The sequence below is a fragment of the Rattus norvegicus genome, chromosome 4 (assembly GCF_021556685.1).
Source record: "Rattus norvegicus strain SHRSP/BbbUtx chromosome 4, alternate assembly SHRSP_T2T, whole genome shotgun sequence".
Lineage (NCBI taxonomy): Eukaryota > Metazoa > Chordata > Mammalia > Rodentia > Muridae > Rattus > Rattus norvegicus.
In genome coordinates, this window is record NC_141537.1 from 158,604,457 (window position 1) to 158,627,661 (window position 23,205).

A 23,205-nucleotide genomic window follows, 5' to 3' on the forward strand; every position below is an offset into this window, starting at 1 on the left:
TCTGTATTCCAGTGTCATAAATTTCCCACTGGAGATTGCTTGCTTATGAATGAGGAGGTGAGGATAGTGGAGGGAAGGTTCTAGAAAACGTGTGTGAGGAGGAAGAGAGAACAGACTCTATGGGGGCTTGCCTCTGATTGTGTAACACCTCTTCAATTCTCCTAATTGAGAGAACTCGTAAAATGTTACCAACCAACTTTTGCGCAACATGAGTCAGATTTTCTCATATTGGACCAACAAGGTCAGTCTGGTTCCTTGGCACCTGCGAACAATTTCAAGCATAAGGATAAATCCTGCCAGAGGAGTGGGCTTCAATCAAATGAGAAGACAGGACTCACATGAAAACAGTCCACAAATCAGTTTGTTTCAAGGAACACAAAGGGAGAGCATGCAAAAATAAGGGAAAGGAATATGTAAATATATATGCAAAAATAGGTCCAAGGAAATTAGTTGAGTACACAGCATTAGAAACGAATGAAACATACACTCATGAATGAAATTCTATGGATGGTTACTAAGGTCAGCCCCTTCCATGACAACAGTGGAAAAAGTCCAGAGTGCTCTCAAGGAATCAGCATTGAAGAGAAGGACTCCTTTGTTCCAGTAGAGTCTCCACATCTACAGTTGTGAGAGAACTGTAGGGACAAGAGATGTGTCACACATGGCAAATCTGAATAACTGGTCCATATGGTCTAAGGAAATGTCACACCTAAAAAGCCTAGATCCCATGAGTCTCCTTTGCATATTGACCTACAGTCATCAATGTGATTGCCTATGTGTTGTCAAGATGATAGAGCAGTTATTTGCCTTAGTTACAGCTTATGTGATAAGAGGGATATCTAAATGGAGTTTGTCCCTTCAAAATATAGTCACAACAATCATAATTATAATACTAGCTTGCTTCCAGTCCAAGGAGCCACAATACAGCAAAATGCACACCACCACACCCTTTACATCTTACAATACCACTTCTGAATAATGTTTACATGTCTTGCTTTAATGTATGCATGTATGTGCATGTGCATACATGTGTGAATGGGTAAGGACTGCTAGATGTCCAATCCAGGACGAACAGCTAACCATTCAGTCATTCAGACTTATTGCTTCCGAGAATTCTGTTTCAAATACAAGTTTTGCCTTATATCAACAAAATAACTCACATGTAAAGAACATTTAATGTAAATACAGTTTATAGATAAATTTCTTTTGATGTGGGGGAGATTTCCACATTAGGAACCATGCAAGTGATAAGAACATTCTTGTCAGAGTTTTTAGGAACAAAATTCGGTATATTTCTCAATTTCCTCTTTTCCTATGTCTTTAAATCACTGGAGAGCAGTTCGGACTCTGACTTCTTGGTTTGCAGCATTAGCCATCTCTGTGGCATTTAACTCAAGTATGTGTGTGGAAGCTGACTCTGAACTCTGGTTGCTTTGACAGAATCCAGGTCCCTGAGTCATATTTTGGAGAGACAAACATAAGAAGCCCTTGACCTTCTGAACATAGACCTCAATAATGGTGCAGGAAAGACATCCCCAAGGTGAGATGGGCACTCCTGTCTGGTTCCAGAGGAGACTGTAGGGTGTATAATGTGATGAAGAGCTTCCTCGGTTAATAATACAGTCAAGTAGGCAGGCTGAAGTGATGGAGTGGACCAAGACAGCAAAAACACAAGGATTTGAAGGAAGTGTAATGTCTCAGAGCCAGAAGCCACGGATAAATAAGAGACCAAATATTGAATGGGGATATAAACAGATAGGACATCAATGGAAGAATTTGACATTTAAGATGAAATGAAATTTCATGGAAATTGCAGGTGCCTGAGAATAAAATTATTTTAATGTGTGTGTGTGTGTGTGTGTGTGTTTCAGAGCTGATTTTAACATTTATTCTAGAGCTTTGACACCTATTTCCTGCTTCATTTGTAAATCTTCTGAGCATTTTTACTGACTGTCAATTTCTCTAAGCTTTTGGTGCTATGGTGAGTATATCTGCTTGCTATCTGACAGGGAAGGGAGTCTGCTGGACTCTGAGACTCTGGTCAACTGCTGTGATTTCCATGTTGCTCCTCAGCACCTGTTTCATCACGAGCTGTGTGGGTAAGTTCTTCACTGACTGGGCACTGTCTAGTCTATGTTCCATAGAGACTGTCAGAGTCCCTTTTGTTTTGTTTTGTCTTTTCAAGATACGCTTTCTCTGTGTAACAAGCCATGGCTGTTCTGGAACTCTGTAGAACAAACTGGATCTGAAGTCACAGATATCCTACTGCCCCTGCCTCCCAAGTGCCGGGATTAAAGGCATGTGCCACAATCACCCTGGGGTTGTTATTTTAAGCCCATTATCTGGTCTGACTTTACATGTAATTACATATTTTCCTTGCCTTCTTTTTCTTGTTCTCCCCCCCCCCCCATATTTTGACTAATGATTTATCCAAGGTTTCTTCACCTGCTTTGTTAGCTTATGATATTTATAACCATTGTCTGTGACAGTGTGGTCCAGCATTGGGTTCACCAGCAATCGCAGTCTCTGCTCATACCCCTCTATTGGGAGCACAAGCCCAATTGGCTTTCTAATGTCAGCAGCTTAGAGTCTTTGATTCGTATGGTTTTATTCTCAATAAAAGAGGAGAAAGTCACCAAATGAGATAGTGATGATTGAGGAAATAAAATATTTCCCACCTGTTTCATCTGCTCAGAAGGCCACGTGTGAAGTCTGTTACCTGAGAAGCTTTGATGGTGTTCTTTGCAGTCGACATTCTGCTTCCCCATTTGCTGAGGGTAGTCACAGTAATTGCTGCACAGTCCAGGAAATCGTGGGAGTGACTTAAACCAAGTGCTTCATGTTGGCAGTCTGCTCTGTGATGAGACAAACTCATCTTCACACTGAAGCATCATCTGCTCTAATTGGCACAGTCAAACCTAAGAGACCAGGTTGTGGCCATTAAGGATAGTTATTTCACTGGTCAAGAAGAAACAGATGGTCAGGACCCAAAACATGAACTAGAAACATTTGCTTAGGACAGTGAAAAAAGTCTCTTTTTGCTAACATTGTTTAATATGCACGCTCATAAAAATGCTAATTAAAATAATTTTATTTATTCTTTGAAACTTTCCTACTTGTAGACAACATATCTTGATCATATCCTCCACACTTAAAAGTCTCCAGATGTTTAAAGTACTCCTACCTACAATCAGGAATGTTTATGATATGTAAGCATACCCATTATTCTTGCCTCAAAGTTGTTTAAACAAAGGAGGCTGGGCATTGGTGAGTCAATATTTAACTATGCAGGACTTGTGGCAATTCCTTGATTCAGGGGTTTGTGATTAATTCACATAGAAGCTTAAATGTTTATCACAGAAAATACAGCTGGCATTATAGTGGAGGAGAGAAAAAACAAGAGACAAGATGTACCAACAAGTAATTTAATGAATATCGGGGAGTAATAATTTAGTCTGGTCTTCAGTGGGTTTTCCTGGAGAGGTATAGAGGAGAGAAAACCGTGGCCCAGGTAGAGGACATGAGGCGTCAGTGATCGTTATATAATGCTCATTGCCTTCTTTGTTTACAGTGACTTACCAGTTCATGATGGAGAAGCCCAATAGAAGACTGTCTGAACTTCACACATATCATTCCAGTCTCACCTGCTGCAGTGAAGGGACTATGGTGTCAGGTGAAGATTTGCAATATTTTGCTAGACTTGTGAGAATATTGTTATTAAGATAATGTAGTTATTAAGATAGTGTAATTATTAAGATATATTTGTTATAGTGTGGGTGTGTCTGTGAGAAAGAGGGAAGAGGACACACACACAGAGGGAGAGAGGGAGAGAGAGAGAGAGAGAGAGAGAGAGAGAGAGAGAGAGAGAGAGAGAGAGAAAGAGAGAGATGCTTCAATTGGAAACTATTAAGCATTCTCTATACTTACACGTTCAGTTAATGTTCTGGCTATTTCCATGAAACAACTCAATTCAATTCCCAGCCATCTTGATTTTTGGGCAACACTATCAACACACAACACATAGTCTGTCAGGTAAACTCTGGAAGATATTCATAAATATTCCCATGAGTTTTACATTCAATACATAAAATTCTCTTTGGCATTTAAGTTTCTCAATTAATACTATACATCTCCATTCCAAGTACTAGCTTTATTACTGGGACAATGGACTCAGGCTGAGCCTGGCCTTGTTATCAGTGCATAAATGGCAAATTCATGTATGGAGACTCAACTTGCGCATCATATCTGCCTCACCTCTGTGTGATGATAGGCACTTGTCTTTAGTTTTCCTTATGGACTTAATATTTAACACATAGCAATGCCATCTAGACATCTGTTAGCATCTTGATCCAAGAATTGGCTTGTTCACCAGCCTTTTATTATTATTATTATTATTATTATTATTATGTAATTATTATATTTATTTATGCTCTCGTGAAGAAGTCCATGAGAAGTGAAGACAGAGCAAAAGCCCCGTATGCACGTTGCACGGCCACACGAAGATTGCTCTGACTATGCTCTTCGTAGCATATTGGGTTCTTTGTGTCAAGCAACCGTGGGGCTGATTCTTTCTCGAAGAAAACAATTCCACGAGGATAGTCTTTTTTCTATTTTCTGGAGACATTTATACAATAACTGTTCACATATCTATTTCAAGACACAGTTTCACCCAGGTAATGTTGGATTCTTTAGAAAGCCTAAGCTAGTTTGTACTCACAATCCTCCTGATTCAGCCTCCTCTGTGCTGGGATTACAGATGCACATGACTTTGTGAGGCTACAATTGTTTTTTTGCCTTTTGGAAGCTCTGAAATGAGGCAGAAGTGGATTTTAGTTAAATTAACTTCATATCCATCCATAAACACATTTCCTAAGTGTATTTGGTTTAAAATTATGGCCAAGCAGGCTGTTTAGCCTAATTCTTTTCTTAGATATTTTTATATGATGAAATTATTTACCTCATACCACATAAGAAAATAAAATAGCAGACATTTAACAATATATTTGAGTTAATACAATAAAAAAAGGAAGTAGGGAAATGCCAGAGTGTTGAGGTTGGAGTGAGTGGGCGGGAGTGGCAGCACCCTCATAGAAGCAGCAAGAGGGGATATGGGAGGGGGGGAAGGAGATAACATTTGAAATGTAAATTCATAAAATATCCAAGAAAAATAAAATTAAAAAAAAGAAAAGGCAAGCTTTCAGCAAAAATATTTCTATTTTGTCATTTACGGTGATGTGCAGAGGACTTAGTGCAGACTACTGTAGGCCCTGTGCATGCTGCTTCAGTCTCTGTGAGTTCATACGAGTTTTGCTCATGTTAATTTAGAGGGTTTTGTTCTCCTGGTGTCCCTTGTCTCTGTGTCTCCCTCACTCCTTTCCCCTCTCTTTGTATTGTGGATCCCTGAGTTCTGAGGGGAGGAATTTGGTAGACACATCTTGTTTAGAGCTATGTGGTCTTTTTTTTTTAAATGTAATGTCGTCATGTGGGTCTCGTCCCACAAGCACAGGAAGTCTCTCTGATGATGGGGGAAGTCTCTCTGATGATGGGGGAATATAATTAGGAATCATTTTATTGTTACACAGTTTTTTAGACTACTAGTCTCCTCAGGGGAGACAGATAGGTCACATTCAGGGTTAGGAAACTGATGTAAAGAGGAAACCTCAATAAATGCCAGAAGGAAAGAAACTTTTACTAACATGTCATGATGAGGGATCTCGGAAGAAGAGACAGTAAATATCGTGTTGAGGGGGAAAGGCAAAGTATACCACACCAGAAAAAAATATGCAAAGCTGCCTGTATTTGGCATTTTAGAAGTAGGTTGTGAGAGAAAGGGAGAAAATGCTGGAATGTTCTCTCATCCTCAGCTCTGTTCTATTCAACATTACACTTCACCTTCCAAACAACTGCCATGCACTCACAGCATCAGTTATTTCTGCCTTTTGTCTCTTGTAGGTTCTGGCACCCCCATGAGCCCAATCTTCCGTAAGAGCAGTGTGCTTCAATAGTTTACTGGAATCCTTCGAAATGGGGCTGGAATGATGTTTTCTGTGATAGTAAACACAATTCAATATGTGAAACGAAGAAGATTTACCTATGAGTGCATGTTAATAACGTTAAAGTTCAGGCCCACCAAGAAACCAAAACTTCTTGATGTGTACATCTGACTATAGCCATTTTTTCCCTAGCTGCTCCTCTCCACTGCTGACAGAATGAGTCCTTTCTTTTTCTGATGGTTAGAGTTTTGTCAACTTGATACAAACTAGAGTCACCTGAAAAGTAGGATCCTCAGCTAAGGAAATGTCTCCATCAGCTTGACCAGTCAGCATGTCTGTGGGGCATTATCTTGATTAATGATTGTTGTAAGAGTGTCCAGGGGGTAAGCAAAACTGCAAAAGCCATGAAGAGCAAGCCAGGGAGAATCCTCCCTCCATCTCTGCCTTCAGGTTTCTGCCCCAGGGTCTTGCCCTGGCTTCTTTCCATAATGACTGTTGTTACTTGAAAGTATAAGACGAATAAAAATAAACAACTCCCTTTAAGTTCCTTCTATTTTTTAAAAGATTATATACATATTGTTGCGTCCACCTCAGCCAGCAGGGAAGATGCAACACGGTCGGATTCTTCTCAACAGCCTTTATTGCAGGACCACCTACATTGCTGATATGGGGACATCGAGCGGCAAAAGTGTTCGCCTTATATACACAACAGGCTGAGGCTATGCTAATTGTCCTTCAGGGATTGGCGGAGCATGTATCACCCCACCATCACCCCTGCTACTTGTCCTCCAAGGATTAGCGGAGCACGAATCGCCTTATTAGCATGGTACCACCTTGGCCAGACTGATGCCAGGTGCAAAACCCGCGCATGCGCAGTACTGCTGTGTCACAGGAGGGCGCCAGATCACCTCAATATCCTACAGCTGCCCTGGATGTCGGCGCCATCTTTGCTCCACCGCGCCGCTCCCCACATCATTCATATATATATATGCATATATATATATATATATATATAACTGAATGAATGCATAATCTAGTTTTATGGCATTTCTCATTTAGAAACTTACTTTACATATAAAATATTAAATAATAACTTCCTCAAGATCTATAGGTCAAATTAGATAAGAAACCTCATTTAACTCAGTGTCTACCTGACTCTGAAGATGGTGTTCTCAGCCATTACATTGTTTTTTTCTGGCTTTAAACACAAGTAGAGAGTTAATTTAATTTATTAATCTCTAATAAATACAATTTAAAATAACTGTATGAGAATTATGATAAATATTCAGAATAATTACATAATACACACACAAACACTGTAGCCATCTTAGACACACCAGAAGAGGGCATCAGATTCCATTACAGATAGTCATGAGCCACCATGTGGCTGCTGGAAATTGAACTCAGAACCTCTAGGAAGAGCTGTAGGGAGCGGCACATATAGATAAAAAGATGGCGCTGACATCCAGTGGTCGTTTGTGGTAAACACCCACAAAGCGCATGTGTTGGCATTTCTCCGGCAGCTATCAGGCTGGAGTGATATTCATGCTAATGAGGTATTTCATGCTCCACCAATCCCTAGAGGACAATTACACAGCATTAGCCTGTTTTGTATATAAGGCTAGTGCCTTTGTTGCTCGGGGTCCCTGTATCAACAATGAGGTGTTCCTGCAATAAAGGCTGTTGAGAAGAATCCAATGGTGTTGCGTCTTCCTTGCTGGACAAGGTGGGAATTACAAATGGTGGCCTGTACGGACACCCGAGGACATCCTCGTGGATTTAGAACTCTTCAGCCTCAGGATGGCAACTTCGGTAAGGTCCCGGATGGGACAATAAAGCTCCCGGATAAGGGACAATAAAGCTCCTGGATAAGGGACAATAAAGCTCCGGGGTGAGGGACTATAAAGCTCCCGGACAAGGGACTATAAAGCTCCCGGGTAAAGGGACTGTAAAGTTCCCAAGTAGGGACAATAAGGTTCTCTGGAGTAAGCAGAGACAATGAAAGCCTTGGGTTAGAGGCAAAAAGGTTTGTGGAACACAGCAATGTTGTTTTCCCCAATTGATCCCCTGTGAGTTGAATTAGCACTTTTGCCTTTCACCCTTTTTGTGTGGTGGTGTTGTTACTGTTTGAATTGCCACCGTCCTGGGCATGAGTGCATTTGCTGGGAAGAGCCCACTAATGATGAGCTACAAGATCGTGTGTAAACAAACATGCCAGCTCACCCTGCTCGTAAAACCGCTCATAAATAAAAGTTCTCTAGATAAGGCCTCCGGGTATGGAGCTAGTGTAGTGAGTAGGAAATTTAATTTTATGGACCCTGCTCTAATGGCGGTGTGTTGGTTTATAGCCAACGTTATTTTTTGAAACATACTGTTTTATCTGTGCCTGTGTAGGGGGGAGCGAAACTAGCTGAGGAGCCACTACAGTGAGCATGGAGACTTATCAGTCTCACCCAATTTTTCTGGCTCTTCAAGAGGTGTTTGAAAGAAAAAGGCTTAGGATAAAAAGAAGCACTATAGAGAGATTTCTTAGTGAATGTGATGCCATTGCACCTTGATTTGCTGTCTCTGGGAATCTCACGGTGGACAGCTGGGATAAGCTGGGGAAGGTTTTAGATTTTGCTTGGGAGCAAAGAACCTTGAAGGCGGGGGTTCAGCCAGTATGGCGCTTAGTGCGTAGCTGCCTAGAAAATCAGAAATGCTGTCAGCAGGCTATAGAAAAGGGACAGGCTGTGTTAGAAATGCTACAGGAGGAACGATCTGAAAAGACTGAGAGTGAGGCGGGGGAGGACTCTAAGGAAAACAAGAACAAGAAAGGAATTTATCCATCCCTCAAAGAACAGGGTCAGAGAAAAAAAATTCCAGTTGCTGCCTTTAGTGGCCTGACCTTCAACACTTGCTCACAGAAGGAGAGTGTTCATTAAGAGAAGTTCTTTAAGGGAGCCTACCTTATCTGTTGGCCTTATTCCAAGAGAGGAGTTGATCTCCAACATTAAGTTACCTTTCCCGTTGGTCATCATTAACATGGAGAGTGCCTTTGATCCTATCCCCTCAGCAGCCAGTTCCTGCCCCTATGGTCAAAATGCCCCAGGTTTGGGGACAGGGGAGCCCCTGAAGTAGTTTCAGAAAAAGTCTACAGCAGACTGTGAGTAACTTTGTTTTGCCAGACAGAACAGGCTTTACTCTAGGATGATAAAAGGAGAAAGTCTTGGCACCGGCTCTTCAGCTTACTCCAACTGGAGGCTGTGGCCAAGGTCAAGATTAATGTTTTCTTTTCCATGGGCCTTTAGCCCACTGAGACAGTTTGATAAAGGGCTGCTACTGAGGTCCTGAAAGGGGATTCTCAGCTTAAGTTTTTAAAAGACTTCATGATTCTTTTAATTTAATTTCTGATTCTGCTTCTGTAGTTAATGCTGTGCGCTCACTTGAAATTGCAGGGCCAATTAGGTCGACTAGTACTGTATGTCAAATTCTTTCAGAATTACAAAAATTGATTTGGGCTAGAAAAAATAAATTTTTCATACAACATATTCGAGCCCATACTAATTTGCCTGGTCCCATGGCCAGCAATAACGCCTTGGTGGATGCTAGTACTCATAGAGAGTTTATTTTTCATGCAGCTCCAGTTGATCTCGCTAGAGAATTTCATCAAAAGTTTCATGTTCCTGCTTTTACTCTTCAATAAAAATTTAAAATCTCTAGAGCTGCAGCTCATGATGTGGTATTACGTTGCCAGAATTGTGTTCAATTTCACCACCCTCCTCAGGTGGGAATTAACCCTTGTGGTCTGATTCCGCTAAAACTTTGGCAGATGGATGTCACACACATATCTCAATTTGGAAATTTAAAATATGCGCATGTTTTTTCAGTCTCTGGCTTTCACTGTACATTGTTTTTATAACAATATCAATGACAACAAAAAGGAGCTTATATACCAATCTCTTGTTGGTTAGATTTAATCCACGGTGTTTTGAAGCTATGGTGAATGGAATTGTTTCCCTGATTTCTCTATTAGAAGGCTTACCACTGAAATATCTAAACACTACTGCTTTTCGTGTGCTAACTTTGTATCATTCTGCTTTGATGAGCAAGTTTATGAGCTATAATAGTTTTGTGAGTCAATCTTTAGGACTTTATATGTATATAATTATACCATTTACTCGAGGAGACTTTGATTTCTTTTCTCCCTTTCCCTCTTGCATTCCCTTTATTGTCTCCTTTTGGTCAAGCCCATGTTGAACAGAAATGGAGAAAGTCAACATACTAGTATCATTTTTCAGTGGAAATGCTTGGAGGTTTCTCTCTGTTGAGTGTTTGTGGGCTTTTTATATATTCTCTTTATTATGTGAGATGTGTCTTTGTTGTGTTTAGTTTCTTAAGAATTTTATAATGGCCCTTCTGTGCTGTCGCCGGTGAGGTTCTTACCGCTGAGCTCTCCTTCAAACCACTGCTGCCATGGCCTGCAGACCTAGAAGCCCACCCTGTTATGGGAGTCGCTGCGAGCCCGCGGTCCCCTGCGAGATGGAGTCTCGGACCGAAGCGCAGAGCAGAGGGAAGAAACCGGAAGCCTGAGGTCTTGGAAGAAGAAGAGCTCCAGACTGCGGACCATCGACTTGAAAGCTTTACAACTCCTGAAGGCTGTAAGCCCCGTTCTAGATGTTCTGACTGGGCAAACACAGTTGTAGAAGATGAAATGAGGACCAGAGTTAACAAAGAGATTGCAAGGTACAAAAGAAAGCTAGTCATAAATGACTTTGGAAGAGAGGGAGAAAATCATCTTCAGGAAGTTCTGATTCAAAGGAGTCTGTGTCTTCAGTGTCTGCTGATGTGGAGACAGATGAAAGTGTCTTGAGAAGGCAGAAGCAGATCAACGATGAGAAGAACGCTATGGCCTATGATCGATACATTAAAGAGGTGCCCAGACACCTGTGACAACCTGGAATCCATCCCAGGAGCCCCAACGAATTTAAGAAGTATAGCCGGCGGTCATGGGACCAACAGATTGAACTCTGGAAGATGGCTTTGCACTTTGGGGATCCTCCTGCTGAAGAAGGGTGTGATTTGCAAGAAATACAACCTGTAGATCATGGGGAAATGGAGACAGAATTCACAGAAAGCAGCTTTGAGTCCTAGACAAGTTCACAGGATAACTCTGATGTATATGCTGGCACACCCACCAAAGTCAGACATGTGGACTGCCTAGTGGAGGATGAGTTTGATTTGGAAGCTTGTTTAACTGAACCTTTGAAAGACTTCTCTGCCATGAGTTAACTGCCCCCTGGTGGTTACTCTGAGAAATACTTGTCTCTGCCTGGCTGCCTGGAAGGCATGAGTTGCTGTGCATTTGTATTTCTCTGTTAAGAGTTTATTTTCTCATGATAAATAGTTTTTCTTGCCATACATATTTTTATGTATGGTGAATGTGTTATGCATGTTTTAAATTGTAAATGAAGCTGGATCCAGCGAAGACTTAACCCTATTACCTTTCTGCCCCTTGTTAGACAACAGATTGCGTGTGGTTTTCTTCTAGAATTTGGGACTCCAGCTACCACGTTTCAAAAGGGTTGGCCACGGATTTTAACCAATTTAGAACTGGCTGCCCTTTAGGTAACTGATGAAGAATTCTCAGTCGGCAGCTGCAGTGACTTTGTAAAAACTTATTTTCTGGTCTTTTATCAATGTGAATATAGTTTTCCCTGATACAAAGCTCTGAGTAAAGATGTTAAGCTGTTATATTAATGCGCTTTATATAAGTTATATAGTTTTAATTTGGAACTTGAAATAGCATTAGTGTGAGGTAAGTATTTTAGCAAATGCTCTGTGAGTTGATGCAGAAGAGAGGGATTTAATGATCAGTTCATTTACCATGTAATATTGCTGTAAATGATAATGTGTAGAGATACTCTGTTCATGTATTCAATTGTAAACATGTTAATATTTGCATTTCTATTGCTTTCGTAAGGAATGATAATTGCAAAAATAAACACTTTAACTGATTTGAAAAAAGAATTTTATAATGAAGATCTGTCAGATTTTGTTAAAGGTCTTTTTTGCATCTAATGAAATAACTTATGGTTTCTGTCCTATTTATATAACAAGTTACATTTATTGATTAGCATATGTTGAATCATCCCTGCATCTCTGGGATAAACCCAATTGATTGTTTTATATAATATTTTTATATGATCTTTAATAATATCTTATTGAGGTAATGTTTGCAACTATGCTCATCAGGGAGATTGATGTGTAATTTTCTTTGTTGTAAACAAATTTTCTTTGAGTTAGGTATTAGTGTTGTACTGGCTACATAAGAAGATTTGAAGTCATTTTTCCTTTTCTATTTTATGTAATATTTCAAGAAGAATCAGTTTTAGTTCTTTAAATGCCAGGTAGAATTCTGCAGTAAATCTATTTGCATCTGGCTTTGTTGTTTTTGTTGTGAGATTTACTTAATTGTTAATTCAATCGCAATGGTTTGGGTGGATCTGTTAAACTTTTGAAAGTCTCTTCTTGGTTTAACTTTAGTGTATCACATGCACTAAAAAATCATTCATATCTTTTAGATTTCTTAATTTGATGGAACAAAGGCTTTAGAAGTCTGTCCTTTGGGGTTGGGGATTTAGCTCAGTGGTAGAGCGCTTGCCTAGCAAGCGTAAGGCCCTGGGTTCGGTCCCCAGCTCCGAAAAAAAGAAAAGAAAAAAAAAGAAGTCTGTCCTTAGAAGCCTCTGGATTTCACTGCTGTCTTCTATGCTTCCCTTTCCTCCCTAAATTTATGAATATGGGCCTTATCTCTCTGTCTCTTTTGGTTGATTTGGCTCAGTGTTAATCTTTTAATATTTAAAAAAACTAAGTCTTTGGGTTTTTTATTTCATTAAATTTTTGCCCTGATCTTGATTATTTATCCCTGTCTACTGTTTGGAGGCTATTGTTTGTTATTGTTTTATACTAAAAGGAAAATATAATTGAGGACTAACTCAATAACATAAAAATTGGTCTGCTTGCAAACTCCCCTCAAAGCCAACCCAACAGCCACAAACTACAGCCCTACCCTGGGTCCCATATTCTGGTCCACAACTTTGGCAGAAGACATTCTTTCCTGGCATCCACACAGTCCTTGATACACCAGAGACCAAGCAGGTACTAAGAACCTTGGAGGCCACAAAGATACTTGGAAATATAGAGGCAAAAACCCAGAAGTCATTTAGGCTAAAAAATAAAATCCTCAGCTGAGATACCCTACTAAACCTGAAGACTCCATGATTACCAGTACCCCAGGACACTCAGGACAGAAGACCAGAAAAATTAAAAAAAAAAAAAAAACAGAAGTCAATGGAAGAAAAAATCTTTTCAAAACCTCAAACAAACAAATGAACCCAACAACACAAGAAAGACATCCATCCAAAAGACCCACCCATTTAATAAAGATAAACTCAGAAATTAGCCCTTAACCTATAATATCCCCTAACCCAGATGACTAAAGGCCAGCACAAGAACACAATCATCATCAGCCAAAGCAATATGGCATCACCAGAGCCCAGCTATTCTACTACAACAAGCTCTGGATATTTCAACATAGCTGAGTCACAAGAAAATGTCCTTAAATCCAACCTTAGGAAGATGATAGTGGCTTTTAAAGAGGAAATTAATAAGCCCCCTAAATACAGGAAAATACAAATAGATGGAGGAAATGAGTAAAACTGTTCAAGACTTAAAAATGGAAATGGAAACAATAACACACACACACACACACACACAGAGAGAGGGAGAGAGAGAGAGAGAGAGAGAGAGAGAGAGAGAGAGAGAGAGAGAGAGAGAGAGAGAAATGGGGGAATCCTGGAGATGGAAAATCTAGGTAAATGAACAGGAACCACTGACCCAAGCAAAGCATCACCAACAGAATACAAGAGATAGAAAAGAGAATCTCAGTTGTAGAAGACACAATAGAAGAAATCTATCAAAGAAAATGTTAAATCCAAAAAATTCCTGAAACAAAATATTCATGAAATTAGAGTAATTATGAAAAGCTCAAACTTAAGAATAATATGAATAAGGAGATGGGGAGAACAACAGAGGGTCAGGAATTTGAAAGGAGGTGTGTAGCAATGGAGGAGGGGGAACTGGAGGATAGCCACTAGAAAGTCCCAGATGCCAGGGACCCAACAGGTTTCCAAGACCCACAAGTAGAACATTAGCCAAAATGAGTTTGTGGAGGGGTAACTAGGAAGAGGGATAACATTTGAAATGTCAATAAATAAAATAACCAATAAAAAATGAAAAAAAGAATGATACAAATAGAAGAAGGAGAAAATTCCCAGCTCAAAGGCATGGAAAATATTTTCAATAAAATCAGAAAATTCCCTTAACTTAAAGAAAGAGATGCCTAGAAAGACAGAAGCTTACAGAACACTAAGTAGATTGAACCAGAAAAGAAAGTCTCCCCCCTTTCCCCTCTGACAACTGATAATCAAAACACTAAATGGACAGAACAAAGGAAGAATATTAAAAGCTTCAAGGGAAAAAGGCCCAGTAACGTACAAAGGCAGACCTGTCAGAATTATACCCCATTCCACAACAGACTCCATAAACCTAGACAAATGTCTTGCAGACTCTAAAAGACCACTGACGCCAATCCAGATTAATGTACCCATCAAAATTTTCAATCGCCACAGATGGAGAAAACAAGATCTTCCATGACAAAACTAAAAGTAAAAAATATCTATGCACAAATCCAGCGCTACATAAGATACTAGAAGGATAACTACAAAGAAGTTAACTACACCCAAGAAAATACAGGAAATACTTCCACACCAGCAAAACCAAAACAGGGAAGCATGTACACGCGCGCACGCGCGCACACACACACACACACACACACACATTCACACTCACTCACTCACACACACACACTCATATTCACACACACTACCACACATACTACCACCATCAACACAAAAATAACAAGCTAATAATCAATGGACATTAATTAATATCACTCAACATCAAGGAACTAAATTCCCTAATAACCAGCCCATACTGTGCAATCCATTCTATCTTCAGCACTATTGCTGATGCCAAGATGTGCTTATAGACAGGAGTCCAGTATGGTTGTCCTCTGATAGGCTCTTCCAGCAGCTGACTAAGACAGAAGCAGATACAGCCAATCACTGGACTGAGATCAAGGACCCCCATGGAAGAGTTAGGGGGACTTAAGGAGCTGAAGGGGATTGCAACCCCATAGGAAGAACAACAGTATAAACTATGTGAGACCCCTCAGAGCTCCTAGAGACTAAGCCACCAACCAAAGAGCATGCATAGGCTGGTCTATGGCTGCCACTACATATTTAGCAGAGGACTGCCTTGTTTGGTCTCAGTGGGAAAGGATGCACTTAATCCTGTAGCAACTTAATGCCCCCAGGGAAGGGGAATGCTAGTGGGGTGAGGTAGGAGTGAATGGGTGGATGAGGGAGCACCTTCTAAGAAGCAAAGGGGAGAGGGAATGGGATGAAGAACTTGTGGAGGGGGGACCAGTAAGGAGGGCAACATAATTAAAAAGGAAAAAAAAACTAGACATCAACAAACCAAATAATCCAATAGTAAATGGGGTACAGAACTAAGCAGAGAATTCCCAACAGAGGAATCTCTAATGACTGAGAAGAACTTAAGGACATGTTGAACATCCTTAACCACTAAGAAAATGCAAAGCAAAGTGACTCTGAGATTCCATTAGTTACTTAGAATAAACATACGGTATTTGTAGGTAGATAGATATTCCTTGCTTATTCTCATATACAGAACCTGGACTTTTCAAAAAGTCTGAAAACACAAATGTACTATTTGAGGGAAAGGGGTTGAACAGTGGGAGGGTGTGGTAGAAGAGAAGGCAGTGGGGGAGGAATAGAGTGAACAGTGTCTGTGTACAGTATATTATGTAATTGCTAATTTTCCCGGTACTGTCAAAAAGAGATACACATTACAGATCTTTGACTGTGGTTCACATTTTAATGTAATGGATATTAAAATATACGTAAACCAAAAGTACCATAAGCAAACACAAGCAAACTGAGATAGCAAAGTTCTCTTTCCTAGGTATATGCACAGAGAACAGACATAGAGAGAGGAATTGGGGAAAGTTGGTATTGAATGGGTGAGCATCGTAATGGCAGACTTTAACCTTCAAACACATAAGGAGGATAAGTGGGGGATAACAGAACTTAGCTGAGCTTTGAGAAGAGTTTGTCCAGGAATTTGAGAAGCATTGACCATTCTACCTTATGTTCTATATGTCTCACTAGCTCTCCAACCTCTTTGTTGGTGACTCATCAAAGTCATACTGGAAAATTAACAATGTGTTTCATAATCTGCCCTAAAAGACAATCTTGCTGAAAAAGTACCATCTTGCCATGAGCAGCTAAACTTCCTGTTGTGTCTGACTTCCTGCCCATCTTGTGCTCTGTTCTGAATCCCTCATATGTAATCCTACTGCTCGACTTGGAGACCTAAAGCATTTCACACTAAATGTTTTCAGATAGCACTCTGGATTTTACAAACAAAGCTACTACTTATAGTGGTCCCTAGTAAAATAAGTAAGAAACGCACAGTATGAATCTAAAAGTCATTAGAAGTTTTTCCACAGTTTTTAAAAAATATATATATATGTATATATATATTTAATTTTAAAATTAAAATATAACTACTGAGTTCCTCCCCTCAATTTTCCTCCCACCGTTTTCATGTATTCCCTCTCTCTCAAATACATGGCTTCACTCTTTGGCTATTGTCAACTAATATATACATATATCTATATATAGACATAGTATTAAATGTTTCCTAAGAGCTTACCTTTATATCCATAGATTCAACCCTCATCAGAGAACCTTTTTTTTTTTTTATAGTAGATGATGATTAATGGAAATTCACAACTGGTCAACACAGAGAGATTAAGAGACTATGTAGTGATTGGCTCTAAATTTGAAATGTATGTGTTATACTGTCTTCCCCCAAGGCTCATGGATCATCACAGGAGGAGGAAGAAAGATGGAGGAAGAAAGAGCCAGAGGGAGTGATGTCTGTAGTTAAACCATATTTTCCAGATGTGACAATGCAGTTGCTCATATGAACTCAACGGATAGGACTACAGGCCCAAGTCTTCCATAAGACCAAACCGGCTGGAATTCCAGCATGAAGTCCTACCCTTTGGCATTGACAATTGAGGGTAACTGGGAGAGGGAGAGCCACTTTCTTTCAGTGATGTAGATCCAAGAGGCTACTATGCTCTAGTTGAGGATTTAACACCTATGTATATGCAGGCAGCACAGGTGGACTCAGCAGATATTAAAGAGAGCAAAGTGTGTGTGTGTGTGTGTGTGTGTGTGTGTGTGTGTGTGTGTGTGTGTGTGTGTGTTTGCATATGCATGCAACAGCAGGATGAAAAGACAACAGAATATGAGAATATCTTAGGTAGCTAGCTATCTGACAGAGAATTAACATCCAGGATGCATGAATAAGTCAAATAATTAAACATTAAAAAGCAAATACTACAGGCAATATATGAGCAGTACATAAACAATAAATACATGAGAAAATGTTCAACATCTTGCACCATCATATAAAGGAAAATCAAAGTAGCACTGAGAAGCCCAGCATGGTAGGGATTCTCCCCCCTTACCCCTCCCTCTGTGTGTCTGTCTGTCTCTGTCCTTTTCTCTGTCTCTGTCTCTGTTTCTCTGTGTGGGTATGACATAAATTCAATAATTTCATTAGAAATTTTCAGCTCCTTGTGAAGGGAGTCAAATTTAAAAATAGGAACAATTTTTTTTCCTTTTCTTTCATTGGATATATATTTCTTTATTTACATTTCAAATGTTATTCCCTTTTCCGGTTTCCTGTCCATAAGCCCCCTATCACCTCCCCCTTCCCTATAAAGGTGTTCCCCCCACCCAATTCCCCTTACCGTCCCCAGACATTCCCTTGCACTGGGGGTCCAATCTTGGCAAGACCAAGGGCTTCCCTTTCCACTGGTGCCCCAACAAGGCTATTCTCTGCTACATATGCAGTTGGAGCCCTGAGTTAGTCCATGTATAGTCTTTGGGTAGTGGTTTAGTCCCTGGAAGCTCTGGTTGGTTGGCATTGTTTTTCTTATGGGGTTGCAAGCCTCTTCAGCTCTTTCAATCCTCCCCCTAGTTCCCCCAAAGGGGGTCCCAACCCCAGACACCTTACAAGATAGTTCAAAAAGGATTCTAAGTAGGTTTTACATGTAACTCCCACAGAAAACCAACTTCTCTCTTTTCCTTCCTGGAAAGAGATTCTCTACAAGCTTTTCCTTAAAATTCAGTTATTTTAATTTCTTTATCTGTGTTTTGCTTGTTTATGTGTGTTTTGCTTGCACATGTCTGTGCACATGGTGCAGTGCCTACTGAGGTCAGAAGAGGGCATCAGACATCCTGAAACTGGAGTCAAACATGGTTGTTAACATCCATGTCAGCCCTGGGAATGAACCAGTGTCCTCTGTAAAAGCAGTCCATGCTCTTAACTGTTGACTCATCTTTCCAGTCCCTGAACTTTATCTTTCCACCATACTTAGAGTCATTCTGAAGCAATATAAACAAACAAACGAAACAAATGAAATTAAGAAAAACTACCATTTTCTAGTGAAATAAATACTGACGAGGACTGTGTAATGTTACCAAGTTCTTCAAGATTTTATGGAATGCACAAAAATTGCAAATGTGTTTTTGGTCTAAGAACAATGAATGCAGTACCTTTTTTGAGAGGCATAGCTTACTGGAGAGTTTTAGAACCACTGCAGCACAATGGGTGTCACCTGCTGATTTCAAGATAGGAACTTGGCTCCTTTTCAAACAAAGAAGTGGCATTAATGCCTTTGTAGTGAAGAAAAGAACACTGTGGAGAAAAAGCAAGCAAAGCTGTAGCAGAGAGTACTTATCTAAAGTAGAAGGTCTGACTGTAAGGGGCCCAGTATCCCGCCTTATTGCTGCTATTGAAAGAACAGTACAAGAAGGAAGTCAAAGTAGCTTTTTAGCACTGTCTTGTTTGTGTCAAATAGCTTTATCTCTCACCGTCACTGTGAAACTGAGGAAGGTGATGTCCCACAGATGAGGACATTTTGTTGGAGAGAAGGAGCTGTAAGTCAATTGTTTTGCCTCTGATTTTTCAAATGATATTATATATTTATTACACTTCAGTTGTTATCCCCCCTTCAGGTCTGCCCTCTGTTCCTCATTCCATTCCTCTTCCCTAATCTCCAAGAGGATGTCCCCACCTCCTCATTCCCACCCCACCAGATCTTCCAACTTTACCTGGGACCTTAAGTCTCTTGAGAGCAAGGTACTTCTTCTTTCACTGAGGACAGACCAGGCAGTTTTCTGCTGTATATATGTTGAGGGCCTCATATCAGCTAGTTTATGCTGCCTGGTTGATGACCCAGCATTGAGAGGTCTCAGGGTTTCAGACCAGTTGAGACTACTCATCTTCTTATACGGTTGACCTTCTCCTCAGCTTCCTCCAGCCCCTCCACAATTCAACCACAGGGGTCCCAAGCTTCCATCCATTGATTGGGTGCAAGTACCTGCATCCAACTCCTCCAGCTGCCCACAGGGGCTCTCAGAGGCCACAGCCAGCTCCCATCTGTAAGCACACCACAGCATCAGCAACAGTATTAGGCCTTGGAGACTCCCCTTGAGCTGGATCCCTTTTTGGACTGGTCATTGAACCTTATTTCCCTCAATTTCCTCTCCATGTTCACCACAGCATTTCTTTTTGAAAGGAATAATTCTGGATCAGGGTTTTTGACTGTGAGATGGCAATGCCATCCCTCCACATGATGCCCTGTCTTCTATTGGAGATGGACTGTACAAGTTCCCTCACCCCACTGTTGAGCATTTCATCTCAGGTTCTTCCCTTTGAATCCTGAGCATATCTCACCTTCCAGGTCCCTGGTACATTCTAGAGGGTCCCCCACCCCCTGCTTCCCAAGATTGCCTGTTTCCATTTTTTCTGATGGCCATCATGGCTTCATTCCTGTTTTCTTCCCATAGTTCCTAATCATGTTCCCCTTTCCTTGTTCCTATCTCTTCTACCACCCAGATCCTCCCTCTCTCTGCCCCCTTGATTGCTGTCTTCTCCCTCCCAAGTGGGATTGAGGCATCCTTAATTGGACCTTTCTGCTTGTTTACATTCTTGAATTCTGTAGATTGTAACCTTGGTATTCTGTACTTTTTTTTGACTAATATCCACTTGCTAGTAAATGCATACAATGCATGTCATTTTGGGTCTGGGTTACCTCATTCAGTATGATATTTTCTAGTTCTATCCACTTGCCTGTAAAACTCATGATGTACTTATTCTCAATAGCTGAGTAGTATTCCATTGTGTAAATGAATCACATTTTCTGTATCATTCTTCCATTATGGACATCTAGGTTGCTTCCAGCTTCTGGCTATCACAAATAAGGACACTGTGAACATAGTGGAACATGTGCCCCTGTGGCATGGTGGGATATCTTTTCTATATATGCCCAAGAGTCTAGGTCTTCAGGTAGATCTATTTCCAATTTTCTGAGGAAACTACAGATTGACTTCCAGAGTCACTGTACCATTTTGCAATCCTACCAGCAGTGGAGGAGTGTTCATCTTTTTCCACATCCTCACCAACCTGAAGTTTTGATCTTAGCCATTCTGATTAGTGTAAGGTGAAATCTCAGGGTCATTTTGACTTGCATTTCTCTGATGACTAAGGACTTCAAACATTTCTTTAAGTGCTTCTCAGCCATTCAAGATTCTTCTGTTGTGAATTCTGTTTAGTTCTATACCCAATTTATTGTTTGGCTTGTTTGGGTGTTTAGAGGTTAGCTTCTTGAGTTCTTTATATATTTTGACTTATCCCTCTATTGGATATGCAGTTAGTGAAAATTTTTCTGTAGGTTGTTGATTCGTCCTATAGAGTATGTCATTTGCCTTACAGAAGCTTTCCAGTTTTATGAGGTCCCATTTATCAATTCTTGATCTTAGAGCCTGAGCCATTTTGGAGATTCCTTCCCCCCTTTCCATGCCAATTAATTTGAGGCTCTTTCCCACTTTCTCTTCTGTTAGATTCAGTGTATCTGGTTTTATGTTGAGGTCCTTGATCCACCTGTACTTGAGCTTTGTGTCAGGTGACAAATATGGATCTATTTTAATTTTCTACATATAGACTTCCAGTTAGACCAGCACCATTTATTAAAGATGCTTTCTTTTTTTCCACTGTATATTTTTGGCTTATTAGTCAAAGATCAAGTGTCTGTAAGTGGGTGGTTTTATTTCTGGGTTTCGGTTCTATTTTCTTGATCAACCTGTCTATCTCTGTACCAATACCACACACTATTGCTCTCTAGTATAGTTTGAGGTCAGGGCTGCTGATTCCACCTGAAGTTCTTTTATTGTTAAGAATTGTTTTCTCTATTCTGGGTTTTTTGTTTTTCCATATGAAGTTGAGAGTTGCTCTTTCCATGTATTTGAAGAATTATGTTTGAATTTTAATGGGGATTGCATTGAATCTATAGGTTGCTTTTGAATATCTATGCAAAAATACTCAATAAAATTCTCAGAAACCAAATCCAAGAACAGATCAAAACCATCATTCACCTTGATCAAGTAGGCTTCATCTCAGGGATGTACAATTGGTTCAATATACAAAAATCCATAACATAATCTACTATATAAACAAACTCAAAGAAAAAAAATCACATCTTTTTAGATGCTGAAAACCATTTGACAAAATACAACAAGCCTTCATTTTAAAAGTATTGGGGAGATCAGGAATTCAAGGACCATACCTAAACATGATAAACACAATTTACTTCAAACCAACAGCCAATATCAAATTAAATTGAGAGATACTTGAAGCAATCCCACTAAAACCAGGGAAAAGACTACAATTCCAACTCTCCCTGTATCTATTCAATATAGTATTCAAAGTTCTAGCTATAGCAATAAGACAGTAATAGGAGACCAAGGGGAAACAAATTGGCAAAAAAGAAGTCAAGGTATCACTATTTGCAGATGATATGATAGTATATACCAGCAACTCAAAAAATTATACCAGAAACTTCTTCAGCTAATAAACAACTTCAGCAAAGTAGCCAGATAGAAAATTAATTGAAATAAATCGTAGCCTTCCTTTATACAAATGATAAATGGGCTGAGAAAGAAATTAGGGAAACAACACTTTTCATAGTAGTCACAAATAAAATATCTTACCGTAACTCTAGCCAAACAAGTGAAAAGTTTGTATGACAAAAACTTCAAGTCTCTCCAGAAAGAAATTGAAGAAAACCTCAGAAAATGGAGAGATCTTTCATGTGTATGGATTGGTAGAATCAACATAGTAAAAATGTCTCTGATAGTGCATCTGGGGACAGGAAGATGGGGAAGTCAAGCTGCAGGAGCCCTGCAGTCCAGACTGCGTCTGGATCCGAACAGGACCTGGTCAAACAGCTTCCTGCACCCAAGTCCCATGGGAGGGAGAGCTAGACCTTCAGAGGGGCAGACATGCCTGGGAAACGAGAGGAGGCTACTCTCTGCCCACATTTCTGACTCTAGAGGAAAACGTCTAGCGCCATCTGTGCCCCCTGTGCACGGGGACCCAGGAGAAGTAGGGGCAGGCCCTTTTGGTTGCTGCCCTCAAGGAGAGCTGAAACCTATCCCCGAGGAGTGACTTCACGCCCAAGACCAGAGGTAAGACCAACTTTATTTTTTCCGGAGCTGGGGACCGAACCCAGGGCCTTGTGCTTGCTAGGCAAGCGCTCTACCACTGAGCTAAATCCCCAACCCCAAGACCAACTTTTCTGCTCCATGTGACTTGCCTGGTGGACTCAGGACACACAAAGGCAAAATTGGACAAGAAAAGAAACTCCTCCCATCACATAATAGTCAAAACACCAAATGTACAAAACAAAGAAAGAATATTAAAAGCAGTAGGGGAAAAGTTTAACTAACATATAAAGGCAGACCTACAAAATTACACCAGACTTCTCACCAGAGACTATGAAAGCCAGAAGATCCTGGACAGATGTCGTACAGACCCTAAGAGAACACAAATGCCAGCCCAGGTTACTGTATCCAGCAAAACTCTCAGTTAATGTAGATGGAGAAACCAAGATATTCCATGACAAAAGCAAATTTACACAATACCTTTCTACAAATCAAGCCAGACAAAG

The 23,205-nt window shown here is 40.3% G+C and overlaps 2 pseudogenes across 1 annotated transcript; both read left to right on the forward strand.

The window, feature by feature from the left end:
• Window positions 1-1,515: 1,515 nt before the first annotated feature.
• On the forward strand, window positions 1,516-6,097 carry Clec6a-ps1 (C-type lectin domain family 6, member A, pseudogene 1; annotated as a pseudogene). Its single transcript, NR_002706.1, is given in 4 exon segments — window positions 1,516-1,540; window positions 2,010-2,099; window positions 3,572-3,673; window positions 5,953-6,097. The product of NR_002706.1 is annotated as a C-type lectin domain family 6, member A, pseudogene 1 (transcript).
• A 4,293-nt stretch (window positions 6,098-10,390) lies between these two features.
• Slbp-ps1 (stem-loop binding protein, pseudogene 1) lies at window positions 10,391-11,334 on the forward strand (annotated as a pseudogene).
• The last annotated feature ends 11,871 nt before the right edge of the window (window positions 11,335-23,205 follow it).